Below are 27,726 nucleotides of genomic sequence, written 5' to 3' on the forward strand. Positions count from 1 at the left end.
TAAGGTCCTCTCTGAGGAGCAAACCACAGGAAGGGGTTACCTAGGGATCCCTCCCTCTTCACAGCAAGCCGCGCAAAGTTCGCCTGTTGGAAACCCTGAAGAGCATAAATAAAGGTTTCAGCACTAAAATCTGCAACTCAAAAGCGTCGCAATACCTCGGATAACTCTGAGCTGATGACAGAACACTCCTTCTGTGTAGTCACTTCAGACAATTACATTCGTAGAAGCCACCGTCTCCTTCTCTTCCTTTTTTCAACCGAAATGCATGTAGGTCTATGCAGGAAATCTATGCAGCTTCGTGAATGCTCGAGGTTTAGCCGAGTAGGTGAGCCGGACGTCAAGGGAAGGCCCACGAGAGATGGGCTGGTATCCTTTCATGAGATTACTAACCATTTCAGACATGAGCGGAGGATTTACCCACCCCCGGACAAGCAATTGGTGAAGGCGCAGGAATGCGTCTGGCGACGATTGGAGACTAGATGTTTCTTCAACCCATACGTGTTGATCAAAATCTACCTGTATATTCAGCCGGAGTGCAAATGGTGTCAGGAATTGGCAACCTATGACCACATATTATGGAGCTGCAGCATAGTACCGCCACCGGCGGACATTATCCGTGATCCTTCCCTCGAGAAGTGGGAGGCCGCGTTGGCCAGCTCGGGGGGGCGCATGAGTGCGCGGAGCGAGTGGACGTGCAGCGCATCGTCTCCGCCAACTTTTGGCTGGAGCACGGAATTTCGGCCGGAACCCCGTCAACACAGCCGCGTCTGTCTTTGCGAAGTCGACAGCTACCTGTGGACACCACTCACACACAGGTGGGGCAACATTTACGCATTTTAGGGCCGATCCTCACTCGCGTTTCGTGACAACGGCGCTAGGCCTAACGCCTACGCCGAGGCTCAGCCGTGAGTGAGTCGCCCACCCGTGTAAAGATGGCTGCCCAAAAAGTACAACGCCGCTACGATCCGGACGCCATGGCCTGGTCCAAGGTTCCTTCAACTCCAACGCCTGAGAGCCCGGATTCTGCGCCCATCGAGAACCCGAGGCTCTTCAAACTAGTCCAACGCCACTCCTGCAAGCGGAACGCGGCCTCCAAGAAAACGGACGCCACATCGGCAAGCCACTCAACACGGCACAACGCTGCTGCGCGCGCTGCAGCGCTTCACGGAGGAGCCCAGTCTAAGACCGGACCCTCTTGGAAACCAAAGCCACTTCCGCGTTTTATCCAGAAGACATCGTCATCGTCCTGAAGCCCCGGGTGACCGTCGCTCTCAGGGATGTATACCAACATGGCGAGCTGGGAGCAGCGTTAGCGGCCTATCTGGACGCCAAGGCCGCAGCATCCCTCAGCCTGCTCCCCACATGGGAGCAAAACCTGATCGTCGCAGGCGCCAGAGAGCCGCACGTCACAGACAAGCTTTTGCAGGATTTTCAACTAACATCACCGAAGGGCCAGCTCTCCATGTACGGCCAGTTGAAACTGACTGGAGACGTGTGCCTCGGCGTCATCACCGTGGCCAAGCACGAGGCCAGTGAGTCCCTCCAAAACAAGATCCAGTGGCGTGCTGGAGCGCTTGCCGATATCCCCAAGCTTGGCAAAACAGACGTCGCGGCGCTCACCTTCGTGGGAAAAGTGGTGCCGCGATATGTGCATCATAACTCCGAGGTGACCCTTGTGCGTGCGTACAAGAAAACCATTCCGGCCTGCGTGCAGTGCGGCGCTGTGGGCCACCGAGCAGACACCTGCCCCTGCCCGGATGAAAAGTGTGGCCTGTGTGGCCAAACGGCGCCGACCGTCGACTGAGTCAAAGCGCCGCATGAATGTACTCTGCCCTGTACAGTCTGTGGGAATCCCACGCTACCAACTCCCGCGACTGCACGGGAAAATTCCGGCAGCTCAAGGTGCATGGCCCCAAGGCTAATGCCCAGAGCTGCCAAAAAACCAGCAACCTGGCAAGCAGCCAAGTCATTCCAAATCAGGTGCCGGTGGCGGAACGCCGCGTGGTGCTCACGGCACCGACCAGAAGACATTGTAACCTTCTTCACCGTCGGTGAAGCCAGCGCCCGGAAGAAGACGCCGCCTCCACCGCCCAGCGGCAGAGACACTGGCCACTTCCCGGCCCTCAAACCAATTGGCGCCGCCGGCGCCCGGGCATCAGCGCCTCAACACGACAAACAGGTGAGCAGCTGGGCTGAGATCGCCTCCTCTTCCTCCCATCCGTCACCCTCACCCTCCCCCGTAACCGACTCCGCACTCGACGCGGAATACGAAAAACGGATAGACGTGCTGCGGGCACAGAATGAGCTTTTGCTCAACAAAGTTCCAAATTTATAGTCAAAATTTGCGTCCGCCGCACCGAGCCCGCAGAAACCGGACGCAATGGAGAGCGACGCGGAGATCTCGCCTGCCCTCGTGACAGCCATCTCTGCGATGGAGGAGCACTTAACGTCTAAATTGCGATATATGATCGAGGCCGCCATGGACCAGATCTTGACAAACGTCAAATCTACCGTCCCCGCGGTGGTCTAAAAACACATTTCGGACAACCCCCGCCTCCTCCGTCGGACAGGACTCATTAGGGACTTATCCCGCCCTTCAAAATTCAACTGTCTGATTACTGATTCGGCCAATGAGGACAGCTGCCCCGCTTCTTCCGTCATCACCCCCTTGATGGCGCAAGTAGATAGACGGCTTTGGGGCAGTCAATCCCTCCTCCTCCTCCCCCCCCCCCCAAGAATTTTAAATCATGGCGAGACACCTTAATCAAAGGAGTTCCGCTATCTCCAATTCGGCCATGTCAACTTCAATAACACAGTGGAACTGTAGAGGCTTTAAGGACCGCACTAAGCGGGCCAATTTCCGCCTCTACCTTGAAACTTTCGAGTCATTACCAGCCGTGGTTGCCCTCCAAAAGCCAGGCTTGGCCGCCACAATTTCAAATTACACGACATTCCAACAGGATCCCGCGTCTTGTCTTCTCGTTCACAAAGACTACACAGCCAACTTAATGGATCTCGACCTCCAACTAGAGTATTCTTATGTAATGGTGACCCTCCTACCAGTCCGCCACAGGGACCCACCGTTGCATATACTCAACGTGTACTGCTCTCCCAAACTTCAGCGATTGACTTTTGCGGACCTCTTTAGCCGCGCGCTAAGAGTAGCGGGCCGCGATCCCCTGCTGATTGTGGGCGACTTTAGCGATCCCAGTCAGCTGTGGGGGTATCGCAAGGAGGAGTCGCGCGTGCTTAAGCTGGCGGAGCTTGCGTCCACGTTGGGCGTTCACCCTCCACACGGACCCTGTCCACACAACCCGGCTAGGAAATTCCGTGACACGGGATACGTGTCCGGACTTAACTTTCACTCGCAACATACTACACGCAGACTGGCTCAACACCGAGGAGACCCTCGGTAGCGACCACTTCATCCTTAACACTACACTAAGCCCACGCCCCCTCAAGCGTCCCAGAACACAAGCCCGTATCCCAGATTTGACGAAATTCAGGCAAAATTTTCACTCACTTGATAACACACCCATTTCCTCGCAAGGCTGCCCAGCATGGTCCCAACAGCTGCTGACACACCTTTTCTCGCATGAAACTCAGATCCAGCTCTCAGACGCGGTCACGAACGTGGATAACCACCTTCTACACCTCTGGGAAGCCCGTCGCAGCCTCATCCGCCATTGGCGACGCCAGAAACATAACAGAAAGTTTAAAGCTCGAATTGCCGAGCTTACCCAAAAAGCGGCAGAGTACGCGGCCCAACTCGCCGACTCCAACTAGGTGGATAGATGCAACACGGCCGCGCGAAAAATGTCCAGCCGCAACACATGGCGTCTCTTTCGAGGCCTACTCGACCGAACCCAAACACGAACCGAATACACAAAAACATTTGCAGCGAGCCATGCACGCTTTCCCTGGCAACACAACTCAACTGGCACAGAAACTTCGGGACCAGTATCTGTGTACAGCCCAAGACCACCGTGGATCTGCATACTCTTATGCAGGCAAGGACAACACGGAGCTGGATCAACCTTTCCAGCTCCATGATCTGCAGCGGCTCTTGCCAAAATGAAACGGGGCACTGCGCCAGGAAGGGATAAGGTCACCGTCAAGCTTTCGACGAACCTGCCCGACTTGGCATACCAGTCCCTCCTCGACTACATCAATGCAATTTGGCACGGGGACACCCCCGGCCAATTGACTGGAAAACGGCTCTGGTCAAAATTATTCCTAAATCAGGCAAACCAATTGACACAGATAACCTTCGCCCCATCTCTCTCACCTCTTGTGTGGGCAAACTAATGGAGACGATGGTGCGGGATAGGTTATCTGCATATCTTGAACACAAACATGTTTTTGCGAGCACCATGTTCGGATTCCGCCCACACAGATCCGCACAGGATGTCCTCCTGCAACTTAATCGAGAAATCCTTGACCCCCTCGAATGTCCCCATAATGACAGGGTAGTACTCGCCTTGGATCTTAAACAGGCATTTGACAATGTAACACACGAGATCATACTCAGTAACCTAAGCCAGACCGACTGTGGCCTCAACACATTCCGATACATAAGCCAATTTTTAATGGATCGTCAATCCTATATCCGAATACAAGGTACAGAGCATGGTCCCTACCTACTCAGCACGCGGGGAACCCCCCAGGGGGCGGTACTTTCCCCGCTTCTCTTCAATCTGGCTATGATGCACCTGCCGGCACAGCTGGAGGGTGTTGCCGGCGTGCAGCACGCCCTGTACACCGATGACATCACCCTGTGGGCCACGCAGGGTAGCACAGGGGACATTGAAACCAGCCTGCAAACAGCGGCGACGATAGTAGACCGCTACGCCCGTCGCTGCGGTCTTGAATGTTGCCCTCAAAAACCGGAATTTGTGCACCTCCGCCCCTCACAGAAGTGCACAACTAAAATCTCTCTTTCTCTTGAGAGTGGTCCCATACGCGAAAGTGACGAGATACGGCTACTAGGACTCTACATCCACAAACACAGACGGCCAGACACTACATTGGCCAAACTCCGTAAGGTGGGGGACCAGGTGGGCCGCATGGTCCGCCGGTTTTCAAACAAAGCCGGGGGTTACGAAGTAAGGATGCCTTGCGGCTGGCAAACGCCTTTGTAACCAGTCGAATTCTCTCTTCGACTCCTTATCTCCACCTACGAAAACAAGAGGAGGATGCGCTTGAGGTCATCCTTCGAAAAATTATTAAGCGTGCCCTGGACCTCCCCATCACTACTTCAAACAACCGGCTTATGGCTCTAGGAGTGTGAATACTTTGCGGGAACTTCGGGAGGCGCACCTTACAAACCAGTACACGCGCTTGTCGCTAACGGAGTCGGGTCGCCGCCTTCTTGCTCGACTCCATATCCAACGCACCCCTCCAATAGAAGACAGGTTTCGCATCCCAGAACTGTGGAGACGTGCCCCCCATGTGCAGCCTCTTCCAGCAAACATGTCATACGAAGACCATAATGGTCGGCGCCTGGCACGAGCGGAAGCGCTAGCCCGACATTATGGCAACAAAACAGGCGTATACTACGCGCACGCCTCCGGTCCTCACCACGGGGGATGGTGCACGGTCGCGGTGGTTTGCAACAGCAACACAGTTAACAGCCTTACGTTCCGAGCCAGCAGTGTAACAAAAGCAGAAGAGGTCGCGATTACTCTCGCGGCCTCGCATTCCGATTCAAAATACATAATCCCGACTCGCGAGGGGCCTGTCGGAACATCGAACAAGGCTGCACTCCCTTCCTAGCCTATCGAGTCTACCAAAATTGCATACGGGATACGGACCCCGCACACCGGTACCTTATATGGGCCCCTGCTCATCAGGGGTTGGCAGGAAACGAGGCAGCAGACGCAGCCGCCCGCGCGCTGTTTCACCGGGCTGTTTTCTCCTCCCCATCCGATCAGGAACCCGATTTTAATCCGATCTATACATTCAAAGATATTACAAAATATTATCAAAACTGGCATCGCCTTTACCCTAGCCCATGTAAAGGCCTGAAGAAGGCGGATGAGCGGCTCCTTCCACGCCTTCTCACCAATACACTGCTCTGCCCGGAAGCGCTAAAACATTTTGACCACTCCTTTAGCGGCAGCTGCCCACACTGTAGTGCAGTGTTTTCTGACACCTGTCACATGGTGTGGGCCTGCCTCTCCAACCCCGCTATTCCCCCCATCCCCAACTCAACCCGGGAGGACTGGGAGGCGACGGCTGCCACGACTTACAGGCCCAACAAGCCTTAGTCGGGCGCGCCGGGGCGGCGGTCACCGCCACTGGGGTCCCATACTAGGGACCTCCACCTAGTGTTTGTAAGGATCGGTTCCTTACGGGCTGATCCAAACATACCTCCTGTTCATTCTTAATAAATGTTTTCACCACCACCATCAGCTCAGACCCGGTCGTCCAGACCAGGGCCGTGGAGTCGGCCACCCAGGTCGCCGTAAGCCTTGGGCTGATGGCCATCTAACACGGAATCGTCCACACGTGCTCTGTGACGAAAACAAAGTTTTTCCATCCATCCATATGCAGTTTCGTCCTTTGAAACAAAATATGAAACAAAAATTGGGAGGACGCTTAAGCTTCGCCTTTAAGCGTGGAACGCGATAGCGTATTGCAGCGCAGCCAGAGAGTCCACGGAACGCCATCGCCCGTTCGGCGCGACGCCCAAAATTTCATTAAAACATATTTTCATCTTGCCCGTTGGACAAATCGCTTCGAGTCTCTAGGAGGCCTGTCAAAGCCCGCACACCGCCCGAAGAGATCACGAACGGGCTGCAGTGACAACGCTCCCTAAAGTGGTCATTGTGCGTCTCCGTTGTGATAGTGATTTTAAAGGAAAGGCGCAGCAACTGTCTCACATACCCGTGAACACCTCAAACACGCCGTGAGGGAAGGAAGGTAGCTTGGAGTGAAAGAGGAACAAAAGCTTCGCCTTTAGGAGTGGTGGTGGTGGTGAAAAACATTTATAGTGCAATAAATTTTTACAGAGAGGTGATTGGGGTAGGCTCTATTGGCCATTTCCCCTAACAATACTAGGTGGAGCCCCTATTCCGGGGCCCCATTGGCAAGCAACGGCGCCCGCGGCCGGTGAACCAAAGCCTTTTGGGTCTTTAGGTCCTGACAGCCGAGCATGGCCGCCTTCCAGTCCTCTCAGGAAGGCAACAAAGCGAGCACTGGACCTCGCGGTGGCTACCTCCAACGCCAAACTGAAGGCGTTGGGAGTGGTAAACTCCTATCAGGAGTTGCGGGAGGCCCACCTCGTGAACCAATATACGCGGCTATCGCAGACGGTTCCTGGGCGCCGCCTGCTAAACCGCTTACACATCCAAACACACATGCATACCAGAGGGGACGGAGAACATCCCGGTGCTGTGGCGCCACATGCTCTGGGTCGCTCCGCTCCCGCGTAACATGGACATGGCTTCACATGAAGGCAGACGACAAGCGCGGAATCGCACGCCTGAGAGGCAATATGGATATAAAGAGGGCGTCTACTACGTGGAAATCACAGGGCCTTCCTCCGCGGGATTCTTCACGGCTGCCGTAGTCCACCGGGGAATGAATGTCGATGGGCTATCTTTTCGGGCCCCAAGTTCAACACGAGCGGAGGAAGTCGCAATAGCTCTCGCTGCCGCCGATCCAAAATCGAAAACGGTTATCACAGACTCTCGCCGGGCCTGTGAACATTATCTTGCAGGCGAAATATCACCTCTTGCCTCGCAAATTCTAAGATGGTGGTGGTGAAAAACATTTATAATGCAATAAATATTTACAGAGAGGTGATTGGGGTAGGGCCTATTGGCCCTTTCCCTAACAATACTAGGTGGAGGCCCTATTCCGGGGCCCCATTGGCAAGCAACGCCGCCCGCGTCCGGTCAACCAAGGCCTTTTGGGTCTTTAGGTCCAGACAGCCGAGCAGGGCCGCCTCCCAGTCCTCTCTGGTGGGGTTGGGGTTGGGGGGGATAGATGGGTTTGACTGACACGCCCAAACCATGTGGAAGGTGTCAGCCACCTCCCCACAAAACTGGCACACGCCATCAAAGGATTTATTGAAATGTTTAAGCACCGCCGGGCACAGTACAGTGTTAGTAAGAATTTTGATGAGGAGGAGCTCGTCAGCGCGATCCAGACCCTTACAAGGGGCCGGGTAGCGCCGGTGCTCCTCCTTGTAGTAATTGGTGATTTATTTGAATGTAATGGCCAGATTGTCTGATTGGGAGAACCCTTCCAAGGACAGGGAGATAGCACGGGGAGAGAGTGCGCGGGCGGCCTGATCGGCCTGTTCGTATCCGTGGAGTCCCCGGTGACCGCGGGCCCAAATCAGGTTGCGTGGAGTTGGATCTTCAGATCGACAGCTATATTCCAGTATGCGCCAGGCAAGCGGGGGAGCCCAGCCCAACTCGTAGTTCCGACAGGCCCCTCGCGAGTCGGTGGTGGTGGTGGTGGTGAAAACATTTATTTCGAATGAACTGGAGGTATGTTTGGATCAGCCCGTAAGGGACCGATCCTTACAAACACTAGGTGGAGGTCCCTAGTATGGGACCCCAGTGGCGGTTGCCGCCGCCCGGGCGCGCCCGACTAAGGCTTGTTGGGCCTGTAAGTCGTGGCAGCCGAGCAGGGTCGCCTCCCAGTCCTCCCGGGTTGGGTTGGGGATGGGGGGAATAGCGGGGTTGGAGGGGCAGGCCCACACCATGTGATAGGTGTCAGAAGACACTGCACTACAGTGTGGGCAGCTGCCGCTAAAGGAGGGGTCAAAATGTTTTAGCGCTGCCGGGCACAGCAAAGTATTGGTGAGAAGGCGGATAAGGAGCCGCTCATCCGCCTTCTTCAGGCCTTTACATGGGCTAGGGTAAAGGCGATGACAATTTTGATAATATGTTGTAATATCTTTGAATGTATAGACCGGATTAAAATCGGGTTCCTGATCGGATGGGGAGGAGAAAACAGCCCGGTGAGAGAGCGCGCGGGCGGCTGCGTCTGCTGCCTCGTTTCCTGCCAACCCCTGATGAGCAGGGGCCCATATGAGGTAACGGTGTGCGGGGTCCGTATCCCGTATGCAATTTTGATATATTCGATAGGCTAGGAAGGGAGTGCAGCCTTGTTCGACGTTCCGACAGGCCCCTCGCGAGTCGGTGATTATGTATTTTGAATTGGAATGTGAGGCCGCGAGTGCAATCGCGACCTCTTCTGCTTGTGTTGCACTGCGAGCTCTAAAAGTTAGGCCGTTAACTGTGTTGCTGTTGTGAACTACCGCGGCCGTGTACCATCCCCCATGGTGAGGGCCGGAGGCGTCCACGTAGTATACACCTGTTTTGTTGCCATAATATCGGGCTAGCGCTTCCGCTCGTGCCAGGCGCCGACCATTATGGTCTTCATGTGACATGTTTGCTGGAAGAGGCCGCACGTGGAGGGCACGTCTCCACAGTTCCGGGATGCGAAACCTGTCTTCCATTGGAGGGGTGTGTTGGATATGGAGTCGAGCAAGAAGGCGGCGACCCGACTCCGTTAGCGACAAGCGCGTGTACTGGTTTGTAAGGTGCGCCTCCCGGAGCTCCCGGAAAGTATTCACCACCCCAAGAGCCATAAGCCGGCTGTTTGAAGTAGTGATAGGGAGGTCAAGGGCACGTTTAACAATTTTGCGAAGGATGACCTCAAGGGCGTCCTCCTCTTGTTTCCGTAGGTGGAGATAAGGAGTCGAATAGAGAATTCGACTAGTTACGAAGGCGTTTGCCAGCCGCAAGGCATCCTTACTTCGTAACCCACCGCGTTTGTTGGAAACCCGGCGGACCATGCGGCCCACCTGGTCCCCCACCTTACGGAGTTTGGCCAATGTAGTGTCTGACCGCCTGTGTTTGTGGATGTAGAGTCCGAGTACCCGTATCTCATCACTTTCGCGTATGGGACCACTCTCAAGAGAGAGAGATATTTTAGTTGTGCACTTCTCTGAGGGGCGGAGGTGCACAAATTCCGATTTTTGAGGGGAACATTGAAGACCGCAGCGGCGGGCGTAGCGGTCTACTATCGTCGCCGCTGTTTGCAGGCTGGTTTCAATGTCTCCTGTGCTGCCCTGCGTGGCCCACAGAGTGATGTCATCAGCGTACAGGGCGTGCTGCACGCCGGCGACACCACTCAGCTGGGCCGGCAGGTGCATCATGGCCAGATTGAAGAGCAGCGGGGAAAGTACCGCGCCTTGAGGGGTTCCCCGCGTGCCGAGTAGGTAAGGACCATGGTCTCTATCTTGAATTCGAATGTAGGATTGACGATCCATTAAAAATTGGCTTATGTATTGGAATGTGTTGAGGCCACAGTCGGTGTGACTTAGGTTAGTGAGTATGATCTCATGTGTTACATTGTCAAATGCCCCTTTAAGATCCAAGGCGAGTACTACCCGGTCATTATGGGGGCATTCGAGGGGGTCAAGGACTTCCCGATTGAGTTGCAGGAGGACATCCTGTGCGGATCTGTGTGGGCGGAATCCGAACATGGTGCTCGCAAAGACTTGTTTGTGTTCAAGATATGTAGATAACCGATCCCGCACCATCGTCTCCATTAGTTTGCCCACGCATGAGGTGAGAGAGATGGGGCGGAGGTTATCTGTGTCAATTGGTTTGCCAGCTTTAGGAATAAATGTGACCAAAGCCGTTTTCCATTCGATTGGCAGGGGGGTGTCCCCGCGCCAAATCGCATTTACGTATTCCAGGAGGGACTGGTATGCCATGTCGGGAAGGTTCGTCAAAAGCTTGACGGTGACCTTATCCCGTCCTGGCGCAGTGCCCCGTTTCATTTTGGCGAGAGCCGCCCGCAGATCATGGAGCTGGAAAGGTTGATCCAGCTCCGTGTTCTCTCTGCCTGCATAAGAGTACGCAGATCCACGGGGGTCTTGGGCTGTACACAGATACTGGTCCCGAAGTGATGATGTGTTTCGACTTGGGAGTAGTGAGAGCAAGAGCAATGGCAATCTCCTCCGCGTGTGTTGCGCTGTAGGCTTTGAAAGTGAGCCCGTTGACTGTGTTTGTGTTGTGTACGACTGCGGCCGTGTACCACACCCCGTGGTGTGGGCCGGCAACGTCCACGTAATACACATGTTATTGGTTACCATAGTATCGCGCCAACGCTTTCGCGCGCGCCTGGCGACGACCGCTATGGTCTTCTCTGGACATGTTGCGGGGAAGGGGTCGTACACGGAGGGCGCGTCTCCAGGGTTCTGGCACTCTCTCCCTTTCCTCAATATGGTAGTCATGTTTGATGTGCAGCCGGTCCAAGAGGCGGCGACCGGACGTGGTCTGTGCAAGACGCGTGTATTGGTTGACTAAGTGGGCTTCTCGAAGCTCCCGGAATGTGTTTACCACACCCAAGGCCAGAAGTCGCTGGTTGGACGTGGTGACCGGGAGGTCGAGAGCCCGCTTGATGACTTTCCGGTGGATGACCTCCAGTTGGTCATCATCATGTTTGCGCAGGTGCAAGTAGGGGGTTGAGTAGAGGATTCTAGTCGTTACGAAAGCATGGGCATGCCGCAGTGCATCCTTGCTTCGTAATCCGCCCCGCTTGTTGGAGACCCGGCGGACCATGCGGCCCACCTGGTCTCCCACCGTGCGAAGTTTGGCTAGGGTGGTGTGGACTCTGCGTTGGTGGTGTATGAAGAGACCAAGGACGCGGATCTCCTTGGACTCCCGGATCGGTCCCGAGGGGAGACTGATGCAAAGCGGTGTTGTGTCCCGAGGGGAGGGACGTATGTGCACAAATTCTGATTTAGATGGGGCGCACTGGAGTCCGCAGTAGGCCGCGTAGTCGTCGACTAGGGTCGCCGCTGCTTGCAGGCAGGATTCCATGTGTCCCAGGTTACCTTGCGTGACCCAGATTGTAATGTCATCCGCATAAAGAGCGTGATGTATCCCGGGCAAAGAGGACAATTTGGAGAGAAGATGAAGCATTGCCAAATTGAAGAGGAGGGGAGACAGGACCGCGCCTTGAGGTGTTCCCCTCGAGCCGATGGTGTATGGCCCGTGTTCCGCATCTTGTATGCGTATGTAGGCCTGACGGTCTGTAAGAAATTGTTTTATGTAGTTGAATGTTTTGTGGCCACAGTTGGTGTTACTGAGGTGGTCCAGGATTACTTCGTGTTTGACGTTGTCGAATGCGCCTTTAAGATCCAAGGCCAGGACCACCTTGTCGTTGTGGGGACATTCGACAGGATCTAAGATGTCGTGGTGAAGCTGCAGAAGTATATCCTGTGCAGACTTGTGAGGGCGAAAACCGAAAATGGTGTCCGCGAAAGTGTGCTGTGTTTCGAGAAAATCGGAGAGTCTGTCGCGCACCATCGTCTCCATCAGCTTGCCGACACAAGACGTGAGGGAGATGGGGTGAAGGTTCTCCACATCAATAGGTTTGCCGGACTTCAGAATAAAGGTCACGAGAGCCGATTTCCAATCGAGAGGGAGAGCAGTCTCTCCGTCCCAAATGCTATTGATGTATTTGTGGAGCGCGGCGTAGGCTGCGTCGGGAAGGTTGGCCAAGTGCTTGACCGTAACCTTGTCGCGCCCGGGTGCAGTGCTCCGCTTCATTTTGCTCAAGGCCGCCCGGAGGTCGTGGAGCTGGAACGGCTTGTCCAGCTCCGTGTTCTCTTCGCCTGCATACGAGTACGCCGCCTGCCGGGGGTCCTTAGTGGTGCACAGGTAGCGATCCCTGAGCGTGTGCGCTAGTTGTTTTGTCGTTCCTGTAAAGTTGTGCAAGGCCCTATGTAATTGGCGTTGGGTTTCCGTGCGTGTTTGTATTGGATCGATGAGAGCGCGGAACAGGCGCCACGCGTTGCGGCCACACATCTGGCGAGCAGCCGCGTTACACCGGTCCACCCAGTTAGTGTCGGCTAGCTGAGTAGCATATTCCGCTGCCTGTCGTGAGAGTTCGAGGATGCGGTTCTTAAGGCGTCTGTTATGTTTCTGTTTCTTCCATCGCTTCGTGAGGCTGCGACGGGCCTCCCAAAGGTGGAGAAGGTGGTTGTCCACGTCTGTTTGTGTTTCTGTGAGCTGTATCTGCTGTTCGTGTTGTGTGAGTGTAGACGTGAGCGATCTGGACCAGGCGTCGTATCCCGACTGGAGGGGGTCTACAATAGGTAGAGAGGTGCGGAAAGTCGTCCAGTCAGGGATACGAGCTTGTTTTAGTGGGCGTTTCAGGGGACGCATGTAAATGGTTGTGTTGATTATACAGTGATCACTACCTAGAGTGTCCTCTGTACTCAGCCAGTCGGCATGTCGTATGTTGCGAAGTAAATGTGAGGTCCGGGCAAGTATCTCGTTGAATGGAATTGCCGACACGTGTTGGGTTGGCGGGGTCAGTGTGCAGGGTGAGTCCAAGTGTGGAAAGAAGTTCCGCAAGCTTCCTCCCACGCCTGTCCTCCTGGGGGTATCCCCATAGCCTGCTCGGGGCGTTGAAATCGCCGACGTTAGGAGGGGATCCCTACCCGCCACCTGCATAGCTTGAGTGAAAATTTCATTGAACGTGACGTTCTTAAGTTTCGGTGGGCAGTAAATATTTAGAATGTGTACAGGTGGGTCAGACCGCTTTAGGGGCAGCACTGAAACCATCGTGTATGGGAAAGACGGTGTTGTGGGAAGTGTGACCTCCTGCGCAGTGTATCGCTTGTGAACAAGTATACATGTCTGCGGGTTGTGTTGAAATGTAGTGTAGTTTGTTAGTTTGGCACCGGCGCCGGGTTCCTAAAGGGCAACCACGGCGACGAGGAACTCAAGGTTCTCTAGATAGAGGCGGAGATGAGTCCGCTTCTTGTGGTCCTTGAGACCTCGGCAGATCCACTGCGTTAGTGTAAGCGGCTGAGTTGTTCTTGCTAGCGACTTAGGGTTGGGGGCCATGGTCGGAGGCGGAGGGTGGGGTCACGTTGTTAAGACTCCCCAGCCCGCTAGTGCCCGGCGCAGACGTGCAGGAGTCTTCCGAAAAGTCAAACTCATCGGGAATAGCTCTATTGAATTTTGAGGGGCGGTTAGCGTCCCTGATGGGTCCTACGCGTTTAAGGACGCGCGGATTATATTTTATCCATTTTTGGATAATGTGCGTTACGGCTTGTGTCACCTGTGCGATGACACTCTCCACCTGACGCGCGATGGTGTCATGGATAATTTTGGGGAGGTCAGCCAATTGTGTTTCAGTTGCGGTCACCCGGGTCTCCAGGGCCGCGGCGCGACTCTCCACAGGAAGAGGGATCTCCCTGTCTGTTATGTTTTCTGCCTCGTCGCTCGACGCGGGCGGAGTATGGAATTGGGATTTGAGCGAGTTAAGCTCGCTGGCTAGTTTTTCGTTTTGAGCTCGCAAGAGGGCGAGCTCGCGCTTGAGTTCCTGTGTCTCGGCGGTGCTGGTGGGGGAGGAGGGAGGAGGGGAAGGAGAGAAGGCGACCCTCGCCCAGCTGCCTACCTTGGGTTGGTTGCAGGCGGCGCCGCCAGATGAAGCGCTGAGAGCTGGGAACTCTGCTGCTCCGGGTGGTGGCGTTACTGTTGCTGTCTTGCCAGGGGGAGGCATCACGCCACGCCGTGGCGTCTTCTGGTTGTTTCGCTGCCGCCCTCCCCGTGTAGCGCCGGCATTGGCTCCCTTGGGTGGCGTCCTGGGCCCTGGTTGCGGCAACTTGATGAATTTCGCGGTGCATTCGCGGGAGCTGGTGAGGTGCGGGCCCCCGCAGATTAAACAGATAGGATTGCAGACGTGGGGGGCCATCCCCTTAGTACCAAGCCCCACGTTTTGGCCACAAAGTCCGCATCTTTCCTTGACCGGGGTGGGACAGTTGTCCACCCGGTGCCCCAGTGTGCCGCAACGGTAGCACGCTGGCACTCTTTTTTTGTACTCCTTGACGGGAGTCAGTTCTGCGTTATAGTGAACGTAACGCGGAACAGTGCGTCCCTCGAAAGTCAGCACAGCTACGTTTGATTGTCCCAGCTTGCGCACATGAACTAGTTCACCACCGCGCCACTGCACATTATGTTTTAGTGACTCACTGGTTTCTAAGTTGTGAACAGATATCACACCGCGACACACATCACCGGTGAGCTTGAGGTGGCCGTGAAATGCGAGCGATCCTCTGCTGGTGTTAAGTTGAATGTCCGTGAGGAGCTTTTTAACCACTTCTGGGTTCTGCGTGCCACAGACGATGATATTTTGTTCCCAATTTGGTGAAATGGTGATGGTGTTCATGTGCTCCCTACCGATTAGTTGCGAAATGGCAGCGCCGAGCTCACTTTGCTGGAAGGCCGTCTTGAGGGAGACCGTACTGCGTGGCTGCAGCACGACCACGTAGTCGTCAGGGTCCATCCTGACCGTTGGCTTGGGAGTCCACTTCGAGACTGGTGAAGAAGTCTTCTGTGGAGGTGTAGAAGACGGAGCGCGAGCGTCTCCCGTTGTTGAATTGTTGAGAGGAGTCTTGGGTGTTGCCGCTCCTCGTGCGTTCTGCCGGCGCCGGCGCCGGCTCTCAACGACTTGGAAAAGGGCAGCTTGCTGCGCCGAAATGGTGGATGGGCCGTCCTCTGGCTGGCTTACAGGGACAAATGACCACGACAGAGTCGTGGGGTCGTATCCGCGTTGTTCAGGTAGAGCCATGTTGAGAGGTTGGCCGGCAGGCGTCTCCGCAGCCAGCGGCGGAGGAGCCGGAGCCGTTAGGCTTAGCTCGACCGCTACGTGGTGATGCGGAGGGTTGCTCGAAATGGCCGAAAATTCAGCGTACCTGGGTGTGATCGGGTTCTCCAGGATCCTTCTGACTTCACGGTTGCAGTCGCACAGGTTTGATAGGCGTTACATCAGGTTGCCGCGGTTCCAGCCGAGAAATCGACGGAGCCGATGCAACACGCGTCCGATCACTCCGCGCTCAAACGCGGCGTCCCCAATTCTAAGACGCGCTCTCGCCGATCCAACTCGAACAAAAGTGATCTGGGCTCCTGGCCACCAGGGTCTACGAGGCAATGAGGCCGCTGATGCGGCCGCCCGAGCGCTCACACACCGGGCTCCTCATCCTAGCTCTCCTGGCTCAGAAGCTCATAAACCGCTTCTGCGGTTCCGCAAAATCCTAATTCATTAATGCGACAGCCACCGTCTCTACCCGGCACCTGCCAAAGGGCTGAGTAAGGCGGAGGAGCGAACTCTGCGGCGCCTGCAGACAGGAACCCTTCTCTGTCCTGCCATAGCAAAACACTTCGATCAGAACACAGATGGGCGCCGCCCGCACTGTGGAGAGATCTGCGACATCTTTCACATGGTGTAGGCATGTACTCATATTCCTCACCTTCCCCCTTCCCCCACCCGAGAGGCATGGGAGACTGCCCTCCTCAACTGCTCCACGCTGGAGTCCCAAAGGGCTCTGGTCAAGCGGGGGGCGCGAGACGGGGCCTCGTAGTGCGGTGTCCCGGACTAAGGATACCGACCGTGCAGCAGGGTTTGTTAACCCACAAGCTCTCTTTGAATATTAAAGTTTTTCAGCATACCACCACCACCAGTCCTCCCTGGTGGGGTTGGGGGGGGATAGATGGGTTTGATTGACACGCCCAAGCCACGTGGAAGGTGTCAGCCACCTCCCCACAGAACTGGCACGTGCCATCAAAGGATGCGTTGAAATGTTTACCGCCGGGCACAGTACAGTGTTAGTAAGAATTGTGATGAGGAGGAGCTCGTCAGCGCGATCCAGTCTCTTACAAGGGGCCGGGTAGCGCCGGTGCTATGCGACAGCGTACTGCAGCGCTGCCAGGGAGTCCACGGAACGCTACCGCCCGTTCAGCGCGACGCCTCTCCCGTTGAAAACAGCTTTGAACGCAACCTATTTATGAGGAAAGGAAACGGCTCAGTAATTGTCTCGCATCTCGGTGGACTCCCGAACCCCGCCGTAAGGAAAGGTAGGTAGGTGGAAGTGAAAGAAGAGAGAGAGCGTGAGAAAGATAAAGATGTGCCGTATTGAAGGAAATAATAAATTGGCGGGGGCTTAGCTTTGGTTAAATCTGGTAGGTCGCGAAAGCAGGTGTTTTATACTGCATATGCAGCGCCTCTAGTGATTAGAGCGCGGTGCGCCGTGGCAAGCGGCCGCCGTTACCCGACGAGCCGAGTTGGTAGCCCTAGGTAGCCCGTCTCTCACTCCTGGTATGACGTCACGCTAAACGTCACTAGCACCTGTACGTAATTTCCTTTCCTCTAATTCATTTTAAGGCGAAAGCCTTTAATGGCTCATGCTCGCGGTGTCCGTCCATGCTCGCGGTGTCTCTCCATGCTCGCGGCGTCCGTTCATGTTCGCGGTGTCCGTCCATGCTCGGGGTGTCCGTCCTTGCGCTGCAATCTTGCCAACTGTGGCCTCTACTCCGCGCAGCGGCGCATCCTCCTGCGCAATTTCCTTTCCTCTAATTCATTTTTGTCACTACAGGCCCTCTTTGTGTTTCTTCTTTCACTCCCACTTCCTCCCTTCCTCTGCAAACGGATGACGGGTGTCCACCGAGAGCTGCGAGACAGTTACTTAATTTCCTTTCCTCAAATAGAAATTTCATTTTCTTCACTACGGCTCGTCTTCGTCTTTCTTCTTTCACTCCCACTGCCTCTCTTCTTTTACGGTGCGGTTCAAGTTTCCACCGCGACGGTTTCTACGTCAGAGGTCATTATAAAGGTCAAACGTGGCTACCGGCCGCGCTACTCGAAAGGCCGTTAGTGAGCGTAGTATTTCTTTCGCAATAAAATTCGGTTTGGGGAAAGGATGTTGCAGTAACTCTTCACACACCTCCTGGACATCCCCAGCCTCGATTATGGGTCGCCGGTTCGAATCTCTGCCGCAAGCTCCATCCTTGAGAGATGTGAGATCCATGTTTTGGCGAAGTTTCTGACCGTCTGACGCGAGTCGCAGAGAACCATGGTGCACGTCGGATCCGTGAGGGCGAGTGCCACCGCCGCTTCCTCCGCCTCTTCGGCGCGTTCGCACGCTACACTTGACGTTATGCGCGTTTTGCCACACGAATCGAAGATCGCAACCGCGAATCGCGAGCGTTGTGCTTATTCCGCGCATCAACGAACCTTGTCCCCGTATCGTCTCCGTGGCTGTGTAGGAGAGCTCTGGCCCTGGCCACTCTTCTTCTCCGGTTGTGTTCCGGGTGGACGTTTCGTGGAATGGGCTCGACACTTAGCGTTTGTCTGAGCGCGTCCGGAATGGCGACTTTCTGGCCTTGTTGTGCGTGGTAACGGATGCCGAGACTTTCCATGATCTGGCGGCCTGCTGTCGTTCCCGTTAATCTTTCTAGTTGTGAAGTGCGCTGCGCGTCGGCGATTTCGCTAAGCGTGTTGTGAAGTCCGAGCTGGAGCAAGCGTTGCGTGCTGGTGGACTGGGGTAGACCCAGTGCTGTCCTGTACACCCTGCGAATGAGGACATTGATCTTGGTTTCTTCTCCCTTGTACCAGTTGTCGAATGCCGCAACGTAGCGCAATATGGCTAATGACGAAAGAGTGTATGAGTCGTGTGAGACTCTCCTGCCTCATTCCGCTTCTTCTGCTAGTGACCCCCTTGAGGATTCGCATGACGTTAGCTGTCTTGTGCTTTAATTTAGTGATAGTTTCGCCGTTGACGCCGTTGGCCTCGATTATCATGCCGAGGATCCTAATTGTGTGTACTATCGGGATGGTTGCTCCGCTTCTCGTTAACGGCCTAACTTTCAGAGCCCGCAGTGCAACACAAGCAGAAGAGGTCGCGATTGCTCTCGCGGCCTCACATTCCAATTCAAAATACATAATCACCGACTCGCGAGGGGCCTGTCGGAACGTCGAACAAGGCTGCACTCCCTTCCTAGCCTATCGAATATACCAAAATTGCATACGGGATACGGACCCCGCACACCGTTACCTCATATGGGCCCCTGCTCATCAGGGGTTGGCAGGAAACGAGGCAGCAGACGCAGCCGCCCGCGCGCTCTCTCACCGGGCTGTTTTCTCCTCCCCATCCGATCAGGAACCCGATTTTAATCCGGTCTATACATTCAAAGATATTACAACATATTATCAAAATGTCATCGCCTTTACCCTAGCCCATGTAAAGGCCTGAAGAAGGCGGATGAGCGGCTCCTTCTACGCCTTCTCACCAATACTTTGCTGTGCCCGGCAGCGCTAAAACATTTTGACCCCTCCTTTAGCGGCAGCTGCCCACACTATAGTGCAGTGTCTTCTGACACCTATCACATGGTGTGGGCCTGCCCCCCCAACCCCGCTATTCCCCCCATCCCCAACCCAACCCGGGAGGACTGGGAGGCGACCCTGCTCGGCTGCCACGACTTACAGGCCCAACAAGCCTTAGTCGGGCGCGCCCGGGCGGCGGCAACCGCCACTGGGGTCCCATACTAGGGACCTCCACCTAGTGTTTGTAAGGATCGGTCCCTTACGGGCTGATCCAAACATGCCTCCTGTTCATTCATAATAAATGTTTTCACCACCACCACCACCGCTTCTCGTGCGTAGTCTGATCTCTTCGTACTCGCGTTTTGTCGTTGCCGCATTGCGACCACTCCCGGGTAGTCTGCCCCTCTGCGTGGAGCGGTAGCGTAGGAGCTCCGACTTTTTCGGCGAACATCGTAAACCCATACCCTATAGGTATTCCTCTATTGCCTCGATTGTTAGTTGCAGCGTCGTTTCGATGTGACCGTCGCTGCAAACGGTTGGCATGATCAAATGTTTCCGACGCGCGGTGTCGGTAACTACAAGTACGACGCTGACAGCTTTTCGACCGAACGAGCTGTATACGCTGATGCGTGAAGGACTGTGTGAGGGATACTGAAAAGAATGCCACAGAACTAGTCGCGCTCATATGCTCAGCCACAACATATCGCATTAACAGCTGTCGCTGAATATCGCGTTGACACGTGCTGACCGTCATGTCATTTGTTTTTTTTTAACCTTAACACCAGAGTAAGAGATATGCGGGTTCTGAGGCATCACACGAGACCGTGGAGTGCTAGCCTTTGGTCTCAAGGATGCAGATGAGCAGTGGAAGTAGAGAAAAAGAAAGGAATTTTAATGAGGAAAAGGTAGTGAGGTCGGCCCCAGTGGTGACATAGCCCTGGCCTGCTACTCCACACAGGGGAAAGGGAAGGGGAGGAAAAGGAAAGTGCGAATGAATGTTGGTGATGGCAAAATACAATGAGTTTCACGGGTTATGTCTACACACACGCACACACAACACTGGCTGGCACTCGCATCGCGGTTAGTAGACGCACATAAACTGGTGTCTAGGAATTCAAACGGCCGGGGCACTGACGCGTGCTTTTGGTCATAACACTGGGGCGCGAGTTTGTGAAATCTACTGGTTGAAGCAGCAGTGTGACCACATTGTACGGTGATCGCTTTCCCTCTCCCATCTGTATGCTTAGAAACCTGCAGAGCATCTCGGTATCCGCATTGCTGTACCGACGAAAGCTTGCGCGTCCTGGTAGTCAATACACTAGATCAGTTAAAACCTTGTAGACTTATCCAACCTACGACTGGGAAGCCTTTTATTTACTAATGCTTCTGAGATTTTTCGCTGACGGCCAACGCCGCCGACGACGACGCCGGCTTTTCTGCGACACAGCGCCCTTAACGCTATCGCGTCAAAATGATAGGTGTGACGTTAGGAGATAGGAAGAGGGCAGCGTGGATCATGGAACAGACGCGGGTTAATAACATCCTAATCGAAATCAAAGGGAAGAAATTGGCAGTGGCTTAGCTCTGTTATGCGAGGATATACGTAGCATGAGGTGAGGGCGAGGTGTCTACATCTAGGTGGACACCTGAATCCGAGAGAAGGCCCATAACTGCCCTCTTGGAACTGCCCTCTTGCTTAACGAGACAGTTCTTGCACGTCTAGAAACCCTTCGTCACGGCTCCACCTTCTTCGCCCCACTCAGATGGCGCGAAACTCGACGTTGTACGCATGTCGCTACGTGCCGGCGTCCAGTCTATAAAGTGCCATAGTTTTTCACACACGTCGCACACATACCCAAACGGATTGTTCAAAAAGTCGGCCTAAAAGGCCCGAGTCGCACTGGCACTTTCACTGAGTTTCACCATATAGTCACTCGATCGGCGAGTTTTGACATCGTCTTGAGGCTGCTGCTGAGAGGCCCCGGCCCACCGCTCAGCATCCTGGCGACGCCGCTTTGCTAGGCATTCCTCTCGTTGTTCTGGCGTCTTCGCTGCGCGCTCGGCCTTAGCCAGTTCGCTCTTCCTCTGGATAACCGCTAACTGCCAGGTAACCGCTTCGGGATTCGGCGAATTCAACTCCCGCCGCGGTGGCTTAGTGGTTACTGCGCTCGGCTGCTAGACCGAAAGACGCGGGTTCGATCCTGGCCGCGGCGGTCGAATTTCGATGCAGGCGAAATTCAAGAGGCCCGTGTACTGTGCGATGTCACTGCATGTTAAAGAAACCCAGGTGGTCGAAATTTCCGGAGCCCTTCACTACGGCGTCCCCATAGGCTGAGTAGCTTTGGGACGTTAAATCCCAATAAACCAAACCAAACCGAATTCAACTTTTCCGTTAGCAGCAGCTTTGCTTTCTTTCTCCATGGCTGTAGCCTGGCCGTCACCCCTCATCATCCGCTCCGTGTCGGCTCCGGCGCACCAGCTGAGCAGCTGTGACGTCACTCGTTCCTCGCGCATGCGCAGCTTGGCTCATCCAGGCTCTCGCGAAATTGCTCATCCACGGCCAGGATAGCTCACGCTACAAAATTCGAGCTGTTCCTAAAATGGAACTGTAGACTTTAGGCTTCTCGAAAATTTTAGATACCGATCATGTGGAAGTGTTTAACATCACAATGCGGACGTGAGGCTGAATAGCACTTCAGACCTTTATTGGTCGTCAGTACGGGCAGTGCTAGTCATCGAAATTCCGCTTAGCCGAACTAATCGCACCTCTACATTGAAGCAGTATGTAAGTAAAGTACCGGTATATGCGTTGCCATTTCTCAGAAACTGCTGGGACTATCATGGAGCGCGGAGTGCTGATTTCAGGGGAATTGAACATCATCATAATCGTCATCCTGACTATGCCCGAAACATCAACTGATTTTCCTTTTTTCTTTTTTCGAGAGCGCTCCTTTTCTGCTACCACAGCCTGAGGCAATAACTGCCCGTAAGCTGCCGCAAGCTAGTGCGAATACCGATGGCGATTTCACATTGCTACGCAACATGGGCAGCTTTGGCGATATGGCCTCATGGTCAATCTCATTATTTGCCGCCGCGGTGCTCCAATCCTACTCGTCGGGAGTTCAGCCTAAACGTCGTTTACAAAAAAAAATTCACATACGTTTATGTCCTCCAGAGCCAACAAGTCTGGACATGCAGAATCAAAACTCTCAGACCAGAAGACTTCTAGGGTAGGAATAAACAAGATGCAGTGCGTGTATGTAGTTCCAGTCCGTGAGAAAGGCTGATGGAGAAACCTTGCCGGAATACAAGTTGTTTCGCATGCAACATGTTAAATTTTTAAGGCGTGCGTTGGCGCCAAGGGTATGGATGGACGGATGGATGGACGGACGGATGTACGGACAATCCATCTACACCCTCTAGAAACTATCCCCCCCCTCCCCCCCGATGGTGCAACTTCGGGCTCCGAGCGGTAATGCGGGTAAAAAGCATATCCCATCTTCAAGCCTGCGCGCGCAAACTACCGACTTTAAGCGCTGACGAGCCGCTTATATGCATCTTCTATCTGAGCGTCCTCATTTGTTCGAAACGATAGGAAGATATGAAAGAAAGGAAAACAGAAAGAAAAAAAAGGAAGGAAGGAAGGAAGGAAGGAAGGAAGGAAGGAAGGAAGGAAGGAAGGAAGGAAGGAAGGAAGGAAGGAAGGAAGGAAGGAAGGAAGGAAGGAAGGAAGGAAGGAAGGAAGGAAGGAAGGAAGGAAGGAAGGAAGGAAGGAAGGAAGGAAGGAAGGAAGGAAGGAAAACTTCCATTGTCTAAGGCCCTCGCACACAATCCTCCGGGTCACCGCTAGGTTAAAAATGCATCTTCCACCTCCGCCAGCTCCCCACGTCACCTTCAAGAAGGCCTCCACCCTCCCGAAGCTTCCTCCTGCACAGAAGCTACGGCTACATCCAATTCGAAGACGAAATTAAAGGCGCAATGAAAAGCGTGAAAACGAAATCTAAGCAGAACCGATCCTGCTAACGCAGATTTGTCGAATAACATCGCATTTTTTTGCGGATACTATTTGAAAGAAATTTTTTGGAATGTCCAGATAAACACTGATTCATATTCTCCTTTGCCATCGTGTTCTGCTTTAAGTTCGCCGCTCTTTCCAGGCAATTTTTGCATTAGTTTGTTGAGAATGGGGATAAAAGCATTCGATTCAGTGGTACATCAACAGCCAGGCATCAATTGCGTAACCAGAACATTGAATGGGCATACTTCATTGTGGTAGAAAATGTTTATGGGTACTGCATAGCGTATTTGCAGTCTTGCAAAGGAAAGGTTATCAAATACTAATCATAACATGTTTCACGCAGGGTGGCATAATCTCTCCAATATTCCGTCGCATATTTACAGAACGTATTCAGGTTGTTTAATTAGAAGTTTTGTGGCCAAAATTCTCAATTAAGTTCTCAGTTACCTCCAATTTCTTCGTTACAGCGCCCTGCGAAACAATTTAGGGAAATTATTTCAGTGCGGAAAGAGTTACAACTTCATGTGGTCATGATAGTTCACAATTGCAGACAAATTGTGATCGCCGCCCAACAATACCATCTCCAGCCTTTCACGGCAGCGGCAAAGTGCCGATCGCAACTGAGCCTTTCTTGTTATGGCACCTCTGGGCGAAGCTACTGGTACGTGCTGTATAACGCCGTCAGTGAACTTGTTTCAGCAGTAGCTTTTCCAAATGGCGCCTATCCGACTGCCGTTTCTTCTATGGCCTGCCATTCTAATTTTGTCATGTAAATACCTCCTTCAAAGACGAAAAATACTGACTCATTTTATTAAATTTTCACAGGCTCTTTAGGGGTGAGACATGTGAACATTCACATTACCGGCAAATCCAAAGTGCACATGTTCACACATTGCCTGCAAGGAATGGTCCCTACTGCTGTCGCAATGCCATTCCAGTGGTGACATTGCGGGCATTGCGCTGCATTACAGAATTGTGTTCTCTGTTCAGAAATTGTATGTCTATCCTTCCTGACACTTTTTAGGTAGAATGAAAAGAAAGAACGGATAATTTCACGGATAAGGAGGAATATTGATACGAGTACTGGTCTACTGAATGCTCGGAATGTGACCTACGAAGAGTACCGGGTTATGACAATTTTTTTCGTCATTGAGATGCTTATCGGAGCTCTTTCTCTCCGGTGCCTCAGCGAAGCCCGTCCGGAGCCGGTTCCGTACTTCGCGCTAACTTTGCTATCGTCAGGTGGGGCAAGGGCTCCATAACAGACGCCGGGAAATACCTCGAAAACTGATCACGTGATCATCCAGTGCACATCGCCCGTGCCTCGTGGATTTCGGAAAGTTCGCCAAACAAGCTAAAAAAAACTTCCGCCTAATTCCTCAAAACGATTGGGATGAAAACTTCTTACAATGACTGGATTGCGCTGCCGACTGCGCGCCGCAGTAGCAACAGTCGCCGCAGTTTTGATACAGCTGCCAGCGGCGACTTAGATCGTAATTGGTTATCAGGAAAGGAAAGGCGCCACAACTGTCTAACTCTGCTCCTGGGGGGGGGGGGGGGGGGGAGTGAAAGAAGGGAGACACGTGGGACATCAAATGTGTAAGGAGGCAGTGTGGATGCCGCACGTGGATTCTTGTGAATGTTTGAGGTATGCGGGTGCCCAAGCGTTCTAGGAAACAATGCTAACAAGCATAAGTCGTTCGTCTTAGACATGAACCTGGAGTACGACAGCGAGAGACATCTATAAGACGCCTGACAGAGAATAAAATAACCAGAAATTCTAGAATAGAATGGTGAAAACACCCGCTTGCGATGGGCATCAAGTTTTCTTAAAGGCAGAACCATTTCAGCGCATCAGCATAACACAAAATCATTTATTCCCCGTTACATTTTACTAGAGTCGCCGCGTTGGCTAGTTGGTCAAGGCGCTCGGCTGCTGACACGAAATACGCGCGTTTGATTCCGGCCACGTGGTCGCATATCGATTGAAACGAAATGCTAGAGGCCCGTGTACTGAGCGACGTCAGCGCATATGAAAGAACCCCAGGTGGTCTTAATTTCCGGAGCCCTGCGCTACGATGTCCTTCATAGCTTGAGTCGCTTTGGGACGTTAAACCTCAATAAACCAAACCAAACATTTATTTGTAGCAGCATCTTTCTAAACGTAATCTTTATCTCATGCCAGCGTGTACATGCATTTCCTTTTAAAAATTTAAGAAAAAGTAAATCAGAATTAAATAGCGAATATATCCGCTATTCAGTTTTCTTTTTCTTTAGGATCTTTACCGCTGCTACAAACCCGCCTTTCCTTGCTTGTTTCAATAGCGTGCAGCAAAGACTCTTCGAATAGTTGCATCTTGAGTGGAGAACTCCAGATTAGCTGGCAGCAGCTGGAGTTCTTCAACATGCGCTGCCATCGCGCAGCACATGCGCGGTTTTGAATTTTGCTGCCATCGCAATGCTGCCGCAGCAGTCGGGATCTCACCCGCGACCTTTATATCAGCAGCCGAAAGCCACAGCCATTTAGCCATGGTTGCGGGTCTAATTTGTATGTGCTATCTTACATGACGAATGCCTCCGAAAATAAATGTAGCACAACCTGGTTGAGTCACTGCATCCATGTTTCACATATTCATGCTATGAAACAATGAAAGGAAGCCTATTCTCACTCGGTGCCTTATGAGCGAGAAGAGTGCTAACAATTCGATTAAAACTGTATCCAAACATGTGAAAGGGGGTTGACTATAATAAACTCAAGATTTCACATTTGTCTGCTGAAAGTACATTAAAAAAGCGCCAATCACGCTTCTTCTTGGACAAGAGATTTCGTTTTGTTCTGTTGTCCCGTAGACAGGGTGTCATTTTCGCACTAACTAGCGCAGACACCTTTCCTTGGCTAAATGTACGCGGCAGCACATCTCAATTTGTCTAAAAAGAGAGAAAAATGGATGCGTGTAGCATTAAACGTGAGTTGAGCCGAGTCCCGCACTGGTCCGGGACGGTTCCCTTGAATCGTTCGTGTTCGCGTCCAGTTACAAGATGGCGAAATAAAAATGGGTTCAGGACCGGTTTCAGATTCAGGTTTGGTTTCAGTTCGGCGTCCCATTTTTATTATGAATTTTCTTTCCCATCTCACAAGTATGCCCATGGCAGTCGTAGCTATTCCCAGCCCTGCTAGTTACGCGTCCAAGGTTACTTGACAAAGAACTCAGCTATAGATGTTGTTTTATTTACGTATAGACAGCTTATCCTAAATCCTCTGTGTGCGCGCCGGGTACTTTGGGAACGACTGTAAACCTAAGCAGAAAAGAGCTGCTGTTTCTAAGGTTCCATGCGCACGGTAATGATTGTAATCAATGGGTTGGATCGACAAGTTAATCATGCTACGGTTGCTTCAGTTAATTTGGTCAGTTCTTCATGTTCGTTGTTTCTTTGTGCTTTCATACAACTGCTGCCTATATAAGCCAATTGAAGGCAGTAAACAACGTAGTTTTGTGTTTGCGTCCGTCTTGTCCTAGTTGCTATTGCACTGCATTCCTCAGCAGAACACATGTAAAGCAATTCCTCAATTCTAACGTACTTATGTGACCGGTGTTGCGCAGTTGTAGCAGGCAAGTGCTTTCTATTCGAACTCTATCTCGGTTACCATTTGCTGTCCAACTCAATCGATACTTATAAAACTCTATCTTGAGCAGAAAATCTCTACCTGTCGTGAAACCCAGCGTGATCGTAATAATGAAGAGAGTAGTTACTCATTAGCCTGCACCTGACAACAGTGATGCAGCTATGAAGAAAGCGTCTGCTGCTTTGTCAGCAGTTTCGAAGTTCAAGGAGAACTCGTGCTGGCCCACCAATCGAACTTCGGACCATCGCCTGTCTTGGGCATTTGATCCGCGACTAAACTAACTAGAACGCCAAGGAGTTGGCGAGGCGATGCCAAATTCATCCATTCATGAGCTGAATTCCACCTTTGCGGATTTGCCTAAATACATAGCAATGACCCGCGCCAAAGTAGAAATGTCGGCTGGCACATTATATAGTAATAATCATAATGAACAACTCCGTGAACGAAAATTGCAATGCATAATCGCACACTTAACGAGCATCTGCTCACTCACGTTGTGTGAGAAAAATCCGAGACTTGGAATGAACTGTAGACGGCGCCGGAGCTCAATGCCTTGTGACGAGCTACTTTGAAGCAGAGCACTTGCGAGAGGTCTTTCTCGCAGTGTGCTGACAATGCTCAGCGGTATGAAAAGGTCGTGACATTTTTTTCTTAACAACCTCTGTCTGCGCATCAGAATGGGTTTCGTCAAAATGCCACGCCGACGCATACTAACTGTGATCTTCGGCTTTATATTTTATATTGTCATGATCTATATTCTTCTTTGCTTTTTGTTTGAACATGTACGCCGTCAACGCGCAGCTGTTATATGGTCTGAAGAGCTAGGTGCACGATTCGAAGTATTCATACTTGTTTCTTGGCAGCGCTTTGAAAATTGTATCGAAATTGCAAGCAAGCGGCTAACATGATTAGTGGTGTTTTTTTTTTTTTGAAG

At 52.8% G+C, this 27,726-nt stretch overlaps 1 protein-coding gene across 1 annotated transcript in view; it reads right to left on the reverse strand.

The window, feature by feature from the left end:
• Positions 1 to 27,346, reverse strand: part of LOC149343663 (carbohydrate sulfotransferase 1-like) — a 64,962-nt gene extending 37,616 nt beyond the window's left edge. The window contains exon 1 of the mRNA XM_089545986.1: positions 27,286 to 27,346. The gene's annotated coding sequence lies outside the window, so the exon portion shown is untranslated. The remainder of the gene's footprint in view (positions 1 to 27,285) is intronic.
• Positions 27,347 to 27,726: the final 380 nt, after the last annotated feature.

The sequence above is a fragment of the Amblyomma mixtum genome, chromosome 5 (assembly GCF_055824585.1).
Source record: "Amblyomma mixtum isolate Tamu chromosome 5, ASM5582458v1, whole genome shotgun sequence".
Taxonomy (NCBI): Eukaryota; Metazoa; Arthropoda; class Arachnida; order Ixodida; family Ixodidae; genus Amblyomma; species Amblyomma mixtum.